The sequence below is a fragment of the Sapajus apella genome, unplaced genomic scaffold (assembly GCF_009761245.1).
Source record: "Sapajus apella isolate SASKATOON/1434 unplaced genomic scaffold, GSC_monkey_1.0 scaffold106, whole genome shotgun sequence".
In the NCBI taxonomy this organism is placed as follows: domain Eukaryota; kingdom Metazoa; phylum Chordata; class Mammalia; order Primates; family Cebidae; genus Sapajus; species Sapajus apella.
Genome location: NW_022437046.1, coordinates 4,243,371 through 4,255,331, shown reverse-complemented (window position 1 = coordinate 4,255,331; position 11,961 = coordinate 4,243,371). Strand labels below are relative to the sequence as shown.

At 46.8% G+C, this 11,961-nt stretch overlaps 1 non-coding gene across 1 annotated transcript; it reads left to right on the top strand.

The window, feature by feature from the left end:
- Nucleotides 1–6,053: 6,053 nt before the first annotated feature.
- LOC116537117 lies at nt 6,054–6,160 on the top strand. The gene has a single exon (XR_004262960.1). It is a non-coding gene; the product is annotated as a U6 spliceosomal RNA (small nuclear RNA).
- The last annotated feature ends 5,801 nt before the right edge of the window (nt 6,161–11,961 follow it).

The following is an 11,961-nucleotide window of genomic DNA, read 5'->3' as shown; positions in this document are numbered from 1 at the left end:
TGGTGGCGGGTACTTGTAATCCCAGCTCCTTGGGAGGCTGAGGCAGAAGAATCGCTTAAACCTGGGAGGCAAAGGTTGCAGTGAGCCTACATCGAATCACTGTACTCCAGCCCAGGCAACAGTGTGAGACTCCATCTCAAAAACAAAACAAAACAAAAAGTCTGGGGCTCTAGGGGCAACAACCAACTGCTGGGTAGGGAGGGGTGAGCTCAGAGAGGGAGAGAAAGGGAACAAAAGATGCCACAGACAGATTCCGCGAGGTTCTGTGCCTGTGGCTGTGAGGCCTGGAGAAGCTGGCCAGGCCCCAGCTGCAGGCTCCCCCTCATTTGTACTCAGATTGCCTTTGGAAGAGGAATCATCATCTGCTACTTGCGTCTCCCTCCAGCACAAGGCCAGCCCCACATCCCACCCCCTCTTCCAAAGCCCCAGGGCCCTGTCTACAGGGTCTCTCCAGCTGGGGCTGGCCCATCATGGCAGGCATAAAGGCCCGGGTCCCAGCTGAGCTCCGACCTGCCGATTATCCTAGATTAGGGAGCCTGTGACCATCTGGACACAGCTGATAATGGCAGCAGGGGGAGGGGAGTGGGGACACGGAGCCTGCCTACTCCCACCCTGTGGGGAGTGCTCAGGACAAAGCAAAGAAGGCACCATATCACTGGACTACTCAGGAAAAAGGTAGGGGCAGAGCCAGGGCATGTTCTTACCAAAGACGCGGGCACCTCAGCTGGCTGGAGCCTTCCGGCATGCCAGGCAGAGCGCCCCATTTCCCCTGAACTGACTGTTTGTGCCTCCAGTTCGCTTTCATGCAAGTGCCGACGCCGTCTCCTCTTTGTCCACCCAGGCCCACTTCATAACCTCAACCCCAGAGTTGCCTCTTCTCCTTGTGCCCCTTCCTTATCTGCTGCCCTCTCTATCACCGGACACATAGCCAGGCCTTTCTTTTTATGTGACCTCTGTAGTCTCTCCTGACACACCCATAGGATGCCCCTTGAGGCAGAAAAGGTGTCAGCTTCACCTGTGTCCTCCAATGCCTGGAACAAGGCTTCCCATTGACTATACTACATCTTGTAACAGCTGTAAGGCAGGCACTACTGCTGCCCGCCTGCGCCCTCACAAATGAGGAGACAGAGACTTAGCACTGGATTCAGACCAGGGCCCAGCTGTCTCCCCCAGGCTCTGCTAACCTGACAAACAGCCTGAGTGCAGCACAGTTGTGTGGAAGGAGAGACCGGCATTGCCACCATGGGGAATCCCAGTGCGATGGGATACTGTCCCCGCCCTAGAGGCCTGCAGCTAGATGGAGACATGGTTCTTGTCTCCAAATGAGGGAGAGGGACTGCTGCCACTCAGCAGAAAGCCAGGCCAGGAGTTCCGAGAGCAGAGCCCTCAGGTGTGTGGGTCTGCCGTTCGCTCCCTTGTTGAGGACAGAGACTTACTTCACTGGTGGTATACCCTCAGAAGCCACTGAACCCAAATTTAGTTTTTGAGTTTCTTTTTTGAGCGGTTCTATTTGTAAGAATTGATATTTTATGGCTATTCTTAGTGGTCTTCCAAAGAACAAGATTTATTAAAAAAAAAAAAACAAAACTGTAATTCCAGCACTTTGGGAGGCCGAAGTGGGTGGATCACCTGAGGTTAGGAGTTTAAGACCGAGTTCACGACCAGCCTGGCTAACAAGGCGAGACCTCATCTCTACTAAAAATGCCAAAATTAGCCAGGTGTGGTGGTACATGCCTGGAGTCCCAGCTACTGAGGAGGCTGAGGCAGAATCACTTGAACCTGGGAGGTGGCGGTTGCCGTGAGCCTAAGTTGTGCCACTGTACTCCAGCCTGGGCAACAGGGAGACTCTGTCTCAAAAATTTAAAATAAAACAAAATGAAACATTCATTACCATATGAATATATTGGATTTTTTTTTTTTTTTTTTTTGATACAGAGTCTCACTTGGTTGCCTAGGCTGTAGTGCAATGGCAAAATTTCGGCTCACTGCAACCTCTGCCTCCCTGGTTCAAGTGATTCTCCTGCCTCAGCTTCCCCAGTAGGTGGGATTATAGGCATGAACCACCACACCCACTAATTTTTTTTTGTTGTTACTGTATTTTTAGAAGAGATGGGGTTTCACCATGTTGGCCAGGCTGGTTTGGAACTCCTGACCTCCTCGGCCTCCCAAAGTACTAGGATTATAGGCATGAGCAACTGCGCCCAGCCTGGTTTGTTTTGTTTGTTTGTTTTGAGACAGAGTTTCATTCTTGTTGCCCAGGCTGGAGTGCAATGGTGTGATCTCGGCTCACCAAAACCTCCGCCTCCCGAGTTCAAGTCATTCTCCTGCCTCAGCCTCCTGAGTAGCTGGGATTACAAGGCATGCACCACCATGCACGGCTAATTTTGTATTGTTAGTAGAGATGTGGTTTCTCCATTTTGGTTGAGCTGGTCTCGAACTCCTGACCTCAGATGATCTGCCAGCCTCAGCCTCCCAAAGTGCTGGGATTACAGGCGTGAGCCACCGTGCCCAGCCCGATTCTTTTATAAATCTAAAATGCATTTGAGCTCTTGATGAGCTTATTTTCCTATATCTTGCAACAATTTGCTATTTCCTCCTAAAAATTATTTCATATTACTCATTAATTATATCTAACCATGGTACACACGACTAATAAGAAAATGGAAGAAAGATAGTACTGCCAGAAAGAAGATGCGGTAGTGAAATAAACCATCACTATTGCATCGTCCTTTGGTTTCTTTATTGCATTGCCCAAAGAATTATATAATCTTTCAGAAGGTTGGAGAATTCAGGACTTTTCAATTTCCACTCATAATGACAAAAAAAGAATAATGACAGTTGAGGACATTTCACTTGGACAAATCAGACAATAAATGCAGACACATAGCAGCACAGCACTCCAGTCTCTAAGGATGGTTGTGAAATTAGTCATAGAAACATCTTTCCTAATCAATTTCCTCAAACTCAAGAATTGGTGAACGAGCAACATATTTCTTTTTATTACTACTGTTTGAGATGGAGTCTCACTCTGTTGCCCAAGATAGAGTGCAGTGGCACAATCTCGGCTCACTGAAACCTCTGCCTCCTGGGCTCAAGCGATTCTCCTGTCTCGGCCTCCCTAGTAGCTGGGACTACAGGTGCATGCCACAACACCTGGCTAATTTTTATATTTTCAGTAGAGACGGTGTTTTACCATGTTGGCCAGGCTGATCTCAAACTCCTGACCTCGGGTGATCTACCCACCTCGGCCTCCCAAAATGCTGGGATACCAGACATGAGCCACTGTGCCTGGCCAGAGCAACACGTTTCTAAAGACAAAAAAGAAACATGATATTTTCATCCAGTTAAGTCATTCTACAGGAAGAATTTCATCACACAATACTGTGTGATAAAAACCTGGACCAGTGAATCGGGATGACTATTTTTCCTGGTATGTTGAGGGTAAACCAGTGAGCTAAGGATCCAGCACCTTTGGCATCCACCCCCTCTGGCAGGGAAGTGGCCCTATTGCTGTGTGATGCTTCCCCTTCCGCTCTCTCTAATAAGCAAAACCATCTTAAAGGCCAGCTCTACCCTCTCTCTAGGCAATTGAGGGCTCAGAGTCCAGCTCTCCTGCTTACCACACAACGGGCTGTGGGCATAGGCTGGTTGCGGGGGTAGTCGATGGCCTGCCAGTGCAGGCGAGACGCATACATCACAGTGGAGCTCCCTGCTCTGTAGACAAAGACCCAGCTGTACCTGGGCAGGCTGAGCAGTTAGCACAGCCCTGGACCAGGCAGCAGAGGCGTGGTCATGTGAATTTCAGAGCTACTGGGGCTCCATCTTCTTTGTCAAAATTAGGGTTTGGGATCACACAAGTCATTCCCAATCCAGGGTGTCAGGTTACTTGTTCTCAAATTGGAAGTTAGGATCTTGACATTCTATAGGATCTTGACATTCTAAATATGTATTTTTTTAAATTCAAAACCAATTTATTCTCAAATTTTGCCAACACAGAAATACTTTCCTTGAAGTGCATTTAAACCAATCTTTCAGTTCACTTCATCCTGTATTTTATTTCTCATTAAAAATTTTTTTTAAACTTTTTATTCCTACATCACCACTGCCACCCATCCTGTATTTTTTTCCATCTTAGTCTTTCTCCATTGTAGATAAAAAACCAAAATAAAACATAACCCAAATATGGTTAAAAAATGTTTAGGATCTTGGGTTACAGGCAGTTCAAAAACTCTGCCAAAAGGTTATACTTACCACCAGATTGCCACAATAGCAGAAAAAAGAATTAGGACACTGAAATGGGTAGGGTGGTCCAGGCATTGTCCCAGCCAGCTGGATCACATGGTCACCAGAGTCCAGGGCCAGGGGTGGCAGTTGGCCCAATGCCAGCCTACTCATCCCTCGAATGAAAGCAGAGCCAAAGTTTCAGCTGTGTGGCCACAGGGGTGGGGCAGACTTGTGGAAAACCAGGCCGTGAGGCTACAAACTCCCTGGGTGCTGGTGGTCCTGGAGGGGTGGAACCTGTATCTCCACCTCTTATCTGACCAGCTGCATGCACAGTGGGGAGGTAGACCCACTTCCTTCCTGGCCTCTAGGTCTCGATCTGGGCTGAGGCTGACCAGCCCGGTCGTTTTGGCCAATGCTCACACAGTAGCTGATCTCCACAGGTTAACAGTCATTTTCCTTCCCAAGACTCCAGCATCCCCTTACAGGTGTAGTTTCTGGTGGCAATGTCCTATAGCTGGGGCACACCACTAGCAGTTGAGTCCCCTGGGCCAAGCAGCACCTCAGAAAGCAAGGGTCTGGGGCTGCAGCTCTGGGAAGGGGCCAGGAGGACTCAGCAAGGGCCAAGGAGGGGCCGGGAGAGAGCAGCCAATGTTTCTTACCTCCCAGGCTCAAGCGATCCTCCCACCTCAGCCTCCCAGTAACAGACTATAGGCATGTGCCACCAAGCCCGACCAATTTTTAAATTTTTTTAAAGATGGAGTCTGGCTATGTTACCCAGGTTGGTCTTGAACCCCTAAGCTCAAGTGATCCTCCCGCTTTGGCCTCCCAAAGTGCTGGGATAAAAGATGTGAGCCACCATACCCTGCCAATATTTCTTAAAGTCTGAGAAAAATCACAAATTCCCCCTAAGATGTACTGTATGTGTTAAACTTGCAAAATGAGGTTAGTGATGAAATCTGTTCATTATAAGGGATGTCAAGAAGATTAAATGTTTATAGCAAGCTCAGGACATATAACAATTACCTTCTCACCATGGTCATCCTTATCCTATAAATGTAGCTTTGATTAATAACAGCGTCAGACTAGTCTGGGTATTATAAGGGGGGGAAAAAAAGAGCAAATGGTTTCATAAATAAAATAATCTCAAAATCTGATGTCCCTGAGGAGAATAGTAAGAAAACAATCTTTTTTTTTTTTTTTTTTTTTTTTTTTAAAAGATGGGGTTTCACTATTATGGCCAGGCTGGTCTTGAACTCCTGACCTTAGGTCATCCACCCACCTCAGCCTCCCCAAGAGCTAGGATTACAGGCGTGAGCCACTGCACCTGGCCTAGAAAAACAATCTTTGAGGTTGAAAATATTCACTCTCTATACTTAAATGTTTTCCAGCTCTTATGTTGGCAGGCCCTACTTTGAAGTACAACAGCTGCATTTGTACATAGCAACATCACATCTCAGAATCACTAGAGGGACACCTGTAATCCCAGCACTTTGGGAGGCAGAGGTGGGCAGATCATCAGAGGTCAGGAGTTCAAGACCAGCCTTACCAACATGGCGAAACCCTGTGTCTACTAAAAATACAAAAATTAGCAGGGTGTGGTCTGGTGACACGTGCCTATAATCCCAGCTACTCAGGAGGCTGAGGCACAAAAACTGCTTGAACCTGGGAGGTGGAGGTTGCAGTGAGCCAAGATCGTGCCACTGCACTCCAGCCTAAGTGACAGAGTGAGCTTTGTCTCAAAAACAACAACAAAAAGAAATATTCAAGATGGAAAATGGAACAAGGCACAGTAAACGGCCAAATTCACCATCTTTTAAAATGTGGATATTGTGCTCGCTTCGGCAGCACATATACTAAAACTGGAACGATACAGAGAAGATTAGCACGGCCCCTGAGCAAGGATGACATGCAAATTCGTGAAGCAGTCCATATTTAAAAAAAAAATCTTGAAAAAAAAAAGTCATCCAATTTCAAATTGAGCCATTGAAAAAAAGAATGATAAATTAAAAAAAATAATAAAATGTAGATATTGATTATCTGCCCATCTACACCTTTAAGCAGAAGCAGAAAGTGTGGCACCTGTAGTCAGGGCACATGTGGTTTGGGATGGGCAGAATGCATTATCATGAATTTAGCTATTAAAATCCAAGAGGATCTGCCTAAGTAGTGGTAATGGTAACAGCTAGCACTTACTGGGCACTTGCTGTGGTAGGTCAGGCATTGTGCTAAGCACTCTACCTGCAGATGACAAAAAAAAAAGGAGCCACAAGGAGGTAATGGATGTGCTTGCACTCGTACTGCTAAGTTGTATACCTGGTGCTGAATCCAAACTATCAGGCTTAAAGAGCTGGGCTCTTTTTCTCTCTTAGCTGTGTTTTCCTTTATTGTCCAAGTTTTCTACAATGAGTGTTGTCTTATTTTTAATTTTTTGACACAGTATCACCCTGTCACCGAGGCTGGAGTGCAGTGACACGATCTTGGCTCACTGCTACCTCCACCTCCTGGGTTCAAGCAATTCTCATGCCTCAACCTCCCAAGTAGCTGAGATTACAGGCATGTGCCACCAAACCTCACCTGGCTAATTTTTATATTTTTAGTAGAGATGGGGTTTCACCATGCTGGCCAGGCTGGTCTCCAACTTCTGGCCTCTACTGATCCACCAGGCCAGGCCTCCCAAAGTGCTGGGATTACAGGTGTGAGCCACTGCACCTAGCCAGACCTGGGCTCTTAACTGTTATGAAGTCTCCAAACAAAGGGAATATACTAGACAATAAACACTAGAGAAGAAACACAGAAACACATACTGATAGTTACATCTCCTTTAACTCCCACAACAGCTCTGTGAGATAACCAAGGATCAGAAAGGTCCAAGGTCACCCACTCACTGAATCAGTGCTGGTGCCAAGATTTGATCCTAGGTCTCTGATTGCAATGCTCAGCTTCTCCCCACCTCGTCTCCTTAGTAAAGCACTACAGAGGAAGGTGTCCCCACTCAACTCATCACCACAGCAGTACTGACATCCTCATAGTCTTTGCCTAATTTCCCAGGTAGGAGTCTGGAGAATGGCTGACTGAAGGTGGTGAGTTGGGTGGGGTCTGTGGCTGAAATTTCTTGGCCCTCCCCTTATGGTTGTGAGATCACAGATATGGATAGCAGGCTCCAGATTATCACATTCCATTGGGGGTTTCAGCAGCCCAGATTCTGTCTGGGAGTCATCCTCCCAAAAAACCCTTTATCCACTGTCTTCTCAGCACACATTATTGTGCTTCTCCTAGTTCTCTACCCTAACAGTGGTGTTTTCATCCCTGACTCTGGCTCACACTCTGGGTTCTCTTCCTTGCCTGATGGGCAAGCTGATGAGTTCAGCAGCTCCCAGTCTGTCACCAGCTGCCAGGAAACCTGATGACTAGAACCTAACTCTTCAGAGTCTGACGGTAACCTTTGATAAGTCTAGGTGAAAGGCTTCAGCTCTTATCTTCATGTTGGCAACAGCCATATTTCTACCAGTGGGTTCTAGGGACAATTTCACAACATGGTTTTGGCCACCCAGCATCAACTCCTTGCCTAGTTGGGGGAGAGGGGCATTCAGTGAGTATGGCAGTGGGCTGGGCCTCACTTCCACTGTGGAAGCCAAAGCTATCTTTTTCAGCAGCTGGGTCAGACACCAGGCTCGGCCAATCAGATGCTCACACCCACAACTTTGAACCTCAGAGTCACACAAAAAAAGGGACAGCTGAAAAACCATTCACTGGGAGTCTGGTAATGGTGACAACACCCTAAACCACGCTGCTTTTCAGCTATGACCTTGGCTGCATTCCCTGATGCCAGCCTCCCCAGAGCTCATTTCAGAGCTGAGTTTTCCAGGCTTCTCATGGACTCTGAGTTACCTGAGATCCTTCCAGTAAAGTTCTATGCTGCTTATTTTGGCCAGTTTCTTCTTTTGCTTGCAGGTACAATGCATTTGCTGCGGACAGGTGGGGGTCTTTCCTAAAATCCTGTTGTGGTGAAGTGATCCTGAGAGGGCAGGCCTGCTCTTTTAAAATGACTTCTGAAAAAATCATGCATAAGCTGCCAGTATTGTCATACTTACAGTAATAGCATCTGGGAAAAGATAAAAATACATACACTCAGTTATGTATACACAGACTGTACCTCTATAAGAATACACAAGAAACAGTGGAGAACACCTCTGCAGAGGGTGAGCTCGGCAGTGGGAGAGGGGCTGATTTTTCTTTTCTATATTCTTGAATTTTTACCATATTTATGAACAGACTAACTTGTTTTTAAAAGATATCATTTGGAACACATGTAATTTTCACAAGTTAAAATAAAAACAGGATGGGCATGGTGGGTCATGGTTGTAATCCCAGCACTTTGGGAGGCCAAGGTGGGTGGATCACTTGAGGCCAGGAGTTCAAGACCAGCCTGACCAACATGGTGAGACCCCCATCTCTACCAAAAAATAACAAAATTAGCTGGGTATGGTGGCGTGTGCCTGCAGTCCCAGCTTCTTGAGGCTGAGGCACAACAATCACTTGCCTTGGAGGCAGAGGCGGCAATGAGCTGAGATTGAGCCACTGCACCCCAGGATGAGCCACAGATCAAGACTCTGTCTCAGATAAAAAAAAAAAAAAAAAAATCACGGTGGCTCACGCCTGTAATTCCAGCACTTTGGGAGGCTGAGGCGGGCGGATCACAAGGTCAGGAGTTTGAGACCAGCCTGGCCGACATAGTGAAACCCTGTCTCTACTAAAAATACAGAAATTAGCTGGGTGGGGTGGTGGGTGCCTGTAGTACCAGCTACTTGGGAGGCTGAGGCAGAAGAATCACCTCAGATTTTGTATCTGAAGCCCTTACAGAAAGAAAACGACTCTTGAGCTTTCCTGTGACCCCTGGCCCTCAGCCTTGGCTGCTTTGGCCTGAGCCGCTTCCTCTCCATCAGAGAACATCCAATTACTTTGGGATCACTGGTCGGGTGGACGATGGGAGAGCTGGCAGTGTGGTGGGGTGGCGGCAGGAGTCCCTAAGGGCAGTATGTACTCCCATCTGCATATTCAATGCCTCTTCTTGCCCGCCTCTCACAAACCCTATTTAGTGTTGGAAAGGAACAGAGAGAGGTAGTGATAGCCTTGGCTTGAATTACTTTTAGGAGAGCTACAAGTAAGCAAATCTCTCCTTATTCATCAAGGCCCAACTGTGGAAGTGGGATGGAGCTGCAGAGGACTGATCCAGCCAGGAAAGGCAATAGGGTCCATGAGAAGAGCCAAGCTAGCACCACAATCCTCCTTAAAGGGCCTGTCTCCAAATACAGTCGTATTGGAGTTTAGGGCTTCAACCTAAGAATTTTGGGGGACACAAATCAGTCCATAACAGCAAAAGCCAGATCAGGGAAGGCTTTACAAAGGCAAATTTCCACTAAGTTCTACTGGAATCAGTCACAAGGGTGCAAGCAGTGTAAACAGCAAGGTACAAAATCTCAGAGGGACAGGCAAGTCCTTGTTGGGCCTTTCCTTCAGGGCTGCTGTAGATGGGCTTCACCTGGGTATTTAACTGTAAGCCTTTTGCAGTCCTGAGGGTGGGGCCATGACCACTACTGCAGCAGGATTCCATCCACTTGCACAGATTACAAGCTAAGACCTCTGACTGTGTCCAGCACCACACATGAGGCTGAATGGTTGTCCCCACAGGACACTGACAATGTCAGACTGCTTCACCAAGAGCCACAAGGCCTTTATGAAATTACTTCAGAGGTCTTCCCACCTTCTCTAACAGCAGCTAAGTTTAGAGACTCAACTCCTCTACAGAACAGCACTCCTGTGGCCCAGCCCTAGCTGCAAGAGTAATACCATTTGGTCAAGCGACAAGCATTTTCAACTCTCCCTCCCCACTTAGGACATACTAAGTTTTGTTTGTTTTTGAGGCAGTCTCTCTCTGTCCCCCAGGCTGGAGTGCAGTGGCATGATCTTGGCTCACTGCAACCTCCACCTCCCTAGTTCAAACGACTCTCCTGTCTCAGCCTTCTTTCCTGCACCTGGCCAAGACATATTAAATATTAAAAATAACTTGCTAGTACTTTTTATTATACTGTCTAGGGAGGCAATTACTTTGAAAAACAAGGTAAATGCCAGGCACAGTGGTTCATGTCTGTGCTCCCAGCACTTTGGGAGGCCAATGCAAGGGGATCACTTGATGTCAAGACCAGATGGGCAACATAGTGAAACCATCTCTACTAAAAATACAAAAATTAGCCAGGTGTGGTGGCAGGTACCTGTAATCCCAGCTACTCAGGAGGCTGAGGCAGAATTACTTTGAATCTGGGAAACTGAGGTTGCAGTGAGCCAAGATCAGGCCACTGCACTCCCAGCATGGGTGGCAGAGCAAGACTGTCAAAAAGAAATTTTAAAAAACCCTCCCAGTTCAGCCTCCTAAAGATTACAGGCCTGAGCCAATGCACCTGGCCTCCCATACTTTCTTAGCTACAAGGGAGTGGACAAATCTGGGGGTCTTGTTTTTTGAGACAGAGTCTGTCACCCACATTGGGCTGGATTATGATGGCGCTATTATGGCTCACTGCAACCTCCACCTCCCAGGATCAAGCCATCCTCCCACTTCAGCCTCCACATCTGGCAAATTTTTAAAATTTCTTGGTGGAGACAGGGCTTCACCACATTCTCCAGGCTGGCTTGGAACTTCTGGGCTTAAGCGATCCACCTGCCTTGGCCTCCCAAAGTGCTGGGGTTTCAGGTGTGAGCCACCACAGCTGGACACATGTTGGCATTTTTAAATGGTCACATAGGGATATTCGATAATTCAATAATGTATACACTAACAATCTACATATTTTGTCAAAATTGTTTATTTCTTCTTAAACTGTTACTCTTACTGCATTTCCTTTGTTACAGCACCACCTAGTGGTAATTAACAGCACTACTTTCTCCCAATAATTCAGTACTGTATGTATACACTAATCTGCTTACTTTTCTGTCACAATTCACTACCTTTCTTTCTCCTTAAGCTGTTACTCTTACTGCACATCTCCTTTGTTACAGCAACACCTAGTGGGAATTAACAGCACTACTTTATCCCACTGGCTGAAGTTCCAATTTTAAGTGGACTGAAGAAAACTCATGAGGAATTTAAAAGATAACCTAATCTAATATACAGCACACCTGTTCCCAGCACTCAATCTGAGGATGATCAGATGCTGGGTACAGTGGTTTCACACTCTATGGAAGGCCCAGGCGGGGAGGATCACTTGAGGTCAGGAGTTCGAGACCAGCCTGATAAACACGGGAAACCCCATCTCTACTAAAAACACAAAAATTAGCTGGGCATAATGGTAGGCACCTGTAATCCCAGCTAGTCAGGAGGCTGAGGCTGGAGAATCACTTAAATCCAGGGCGGAAGTTGCAGTGAGCTGATAGCACCACTGCACTCAAGCCTGGGGGACAAGACCAAAACTCCACCTCAAAAAAAGAAAAAAAAAGACAGGACTCCGTATAAACATCAAAGGTGTTTTCAAAAAGGTAGGGGAGGGGCAACACATCTGCAAGATTAAGTTCTGGAGACGGTTGTACAATGGGAATATACAAGCAGTCTTCCTGCAGTACCATTGATTGGTACCAGGACCCTCTTCAAACACCAAAATTCCCAGATGCTCAAATTCCTTATACAAAATGGTACAGTATTTATATCTAAGGTAACCTAAACATATCCACTAGATTACTTTTAATACC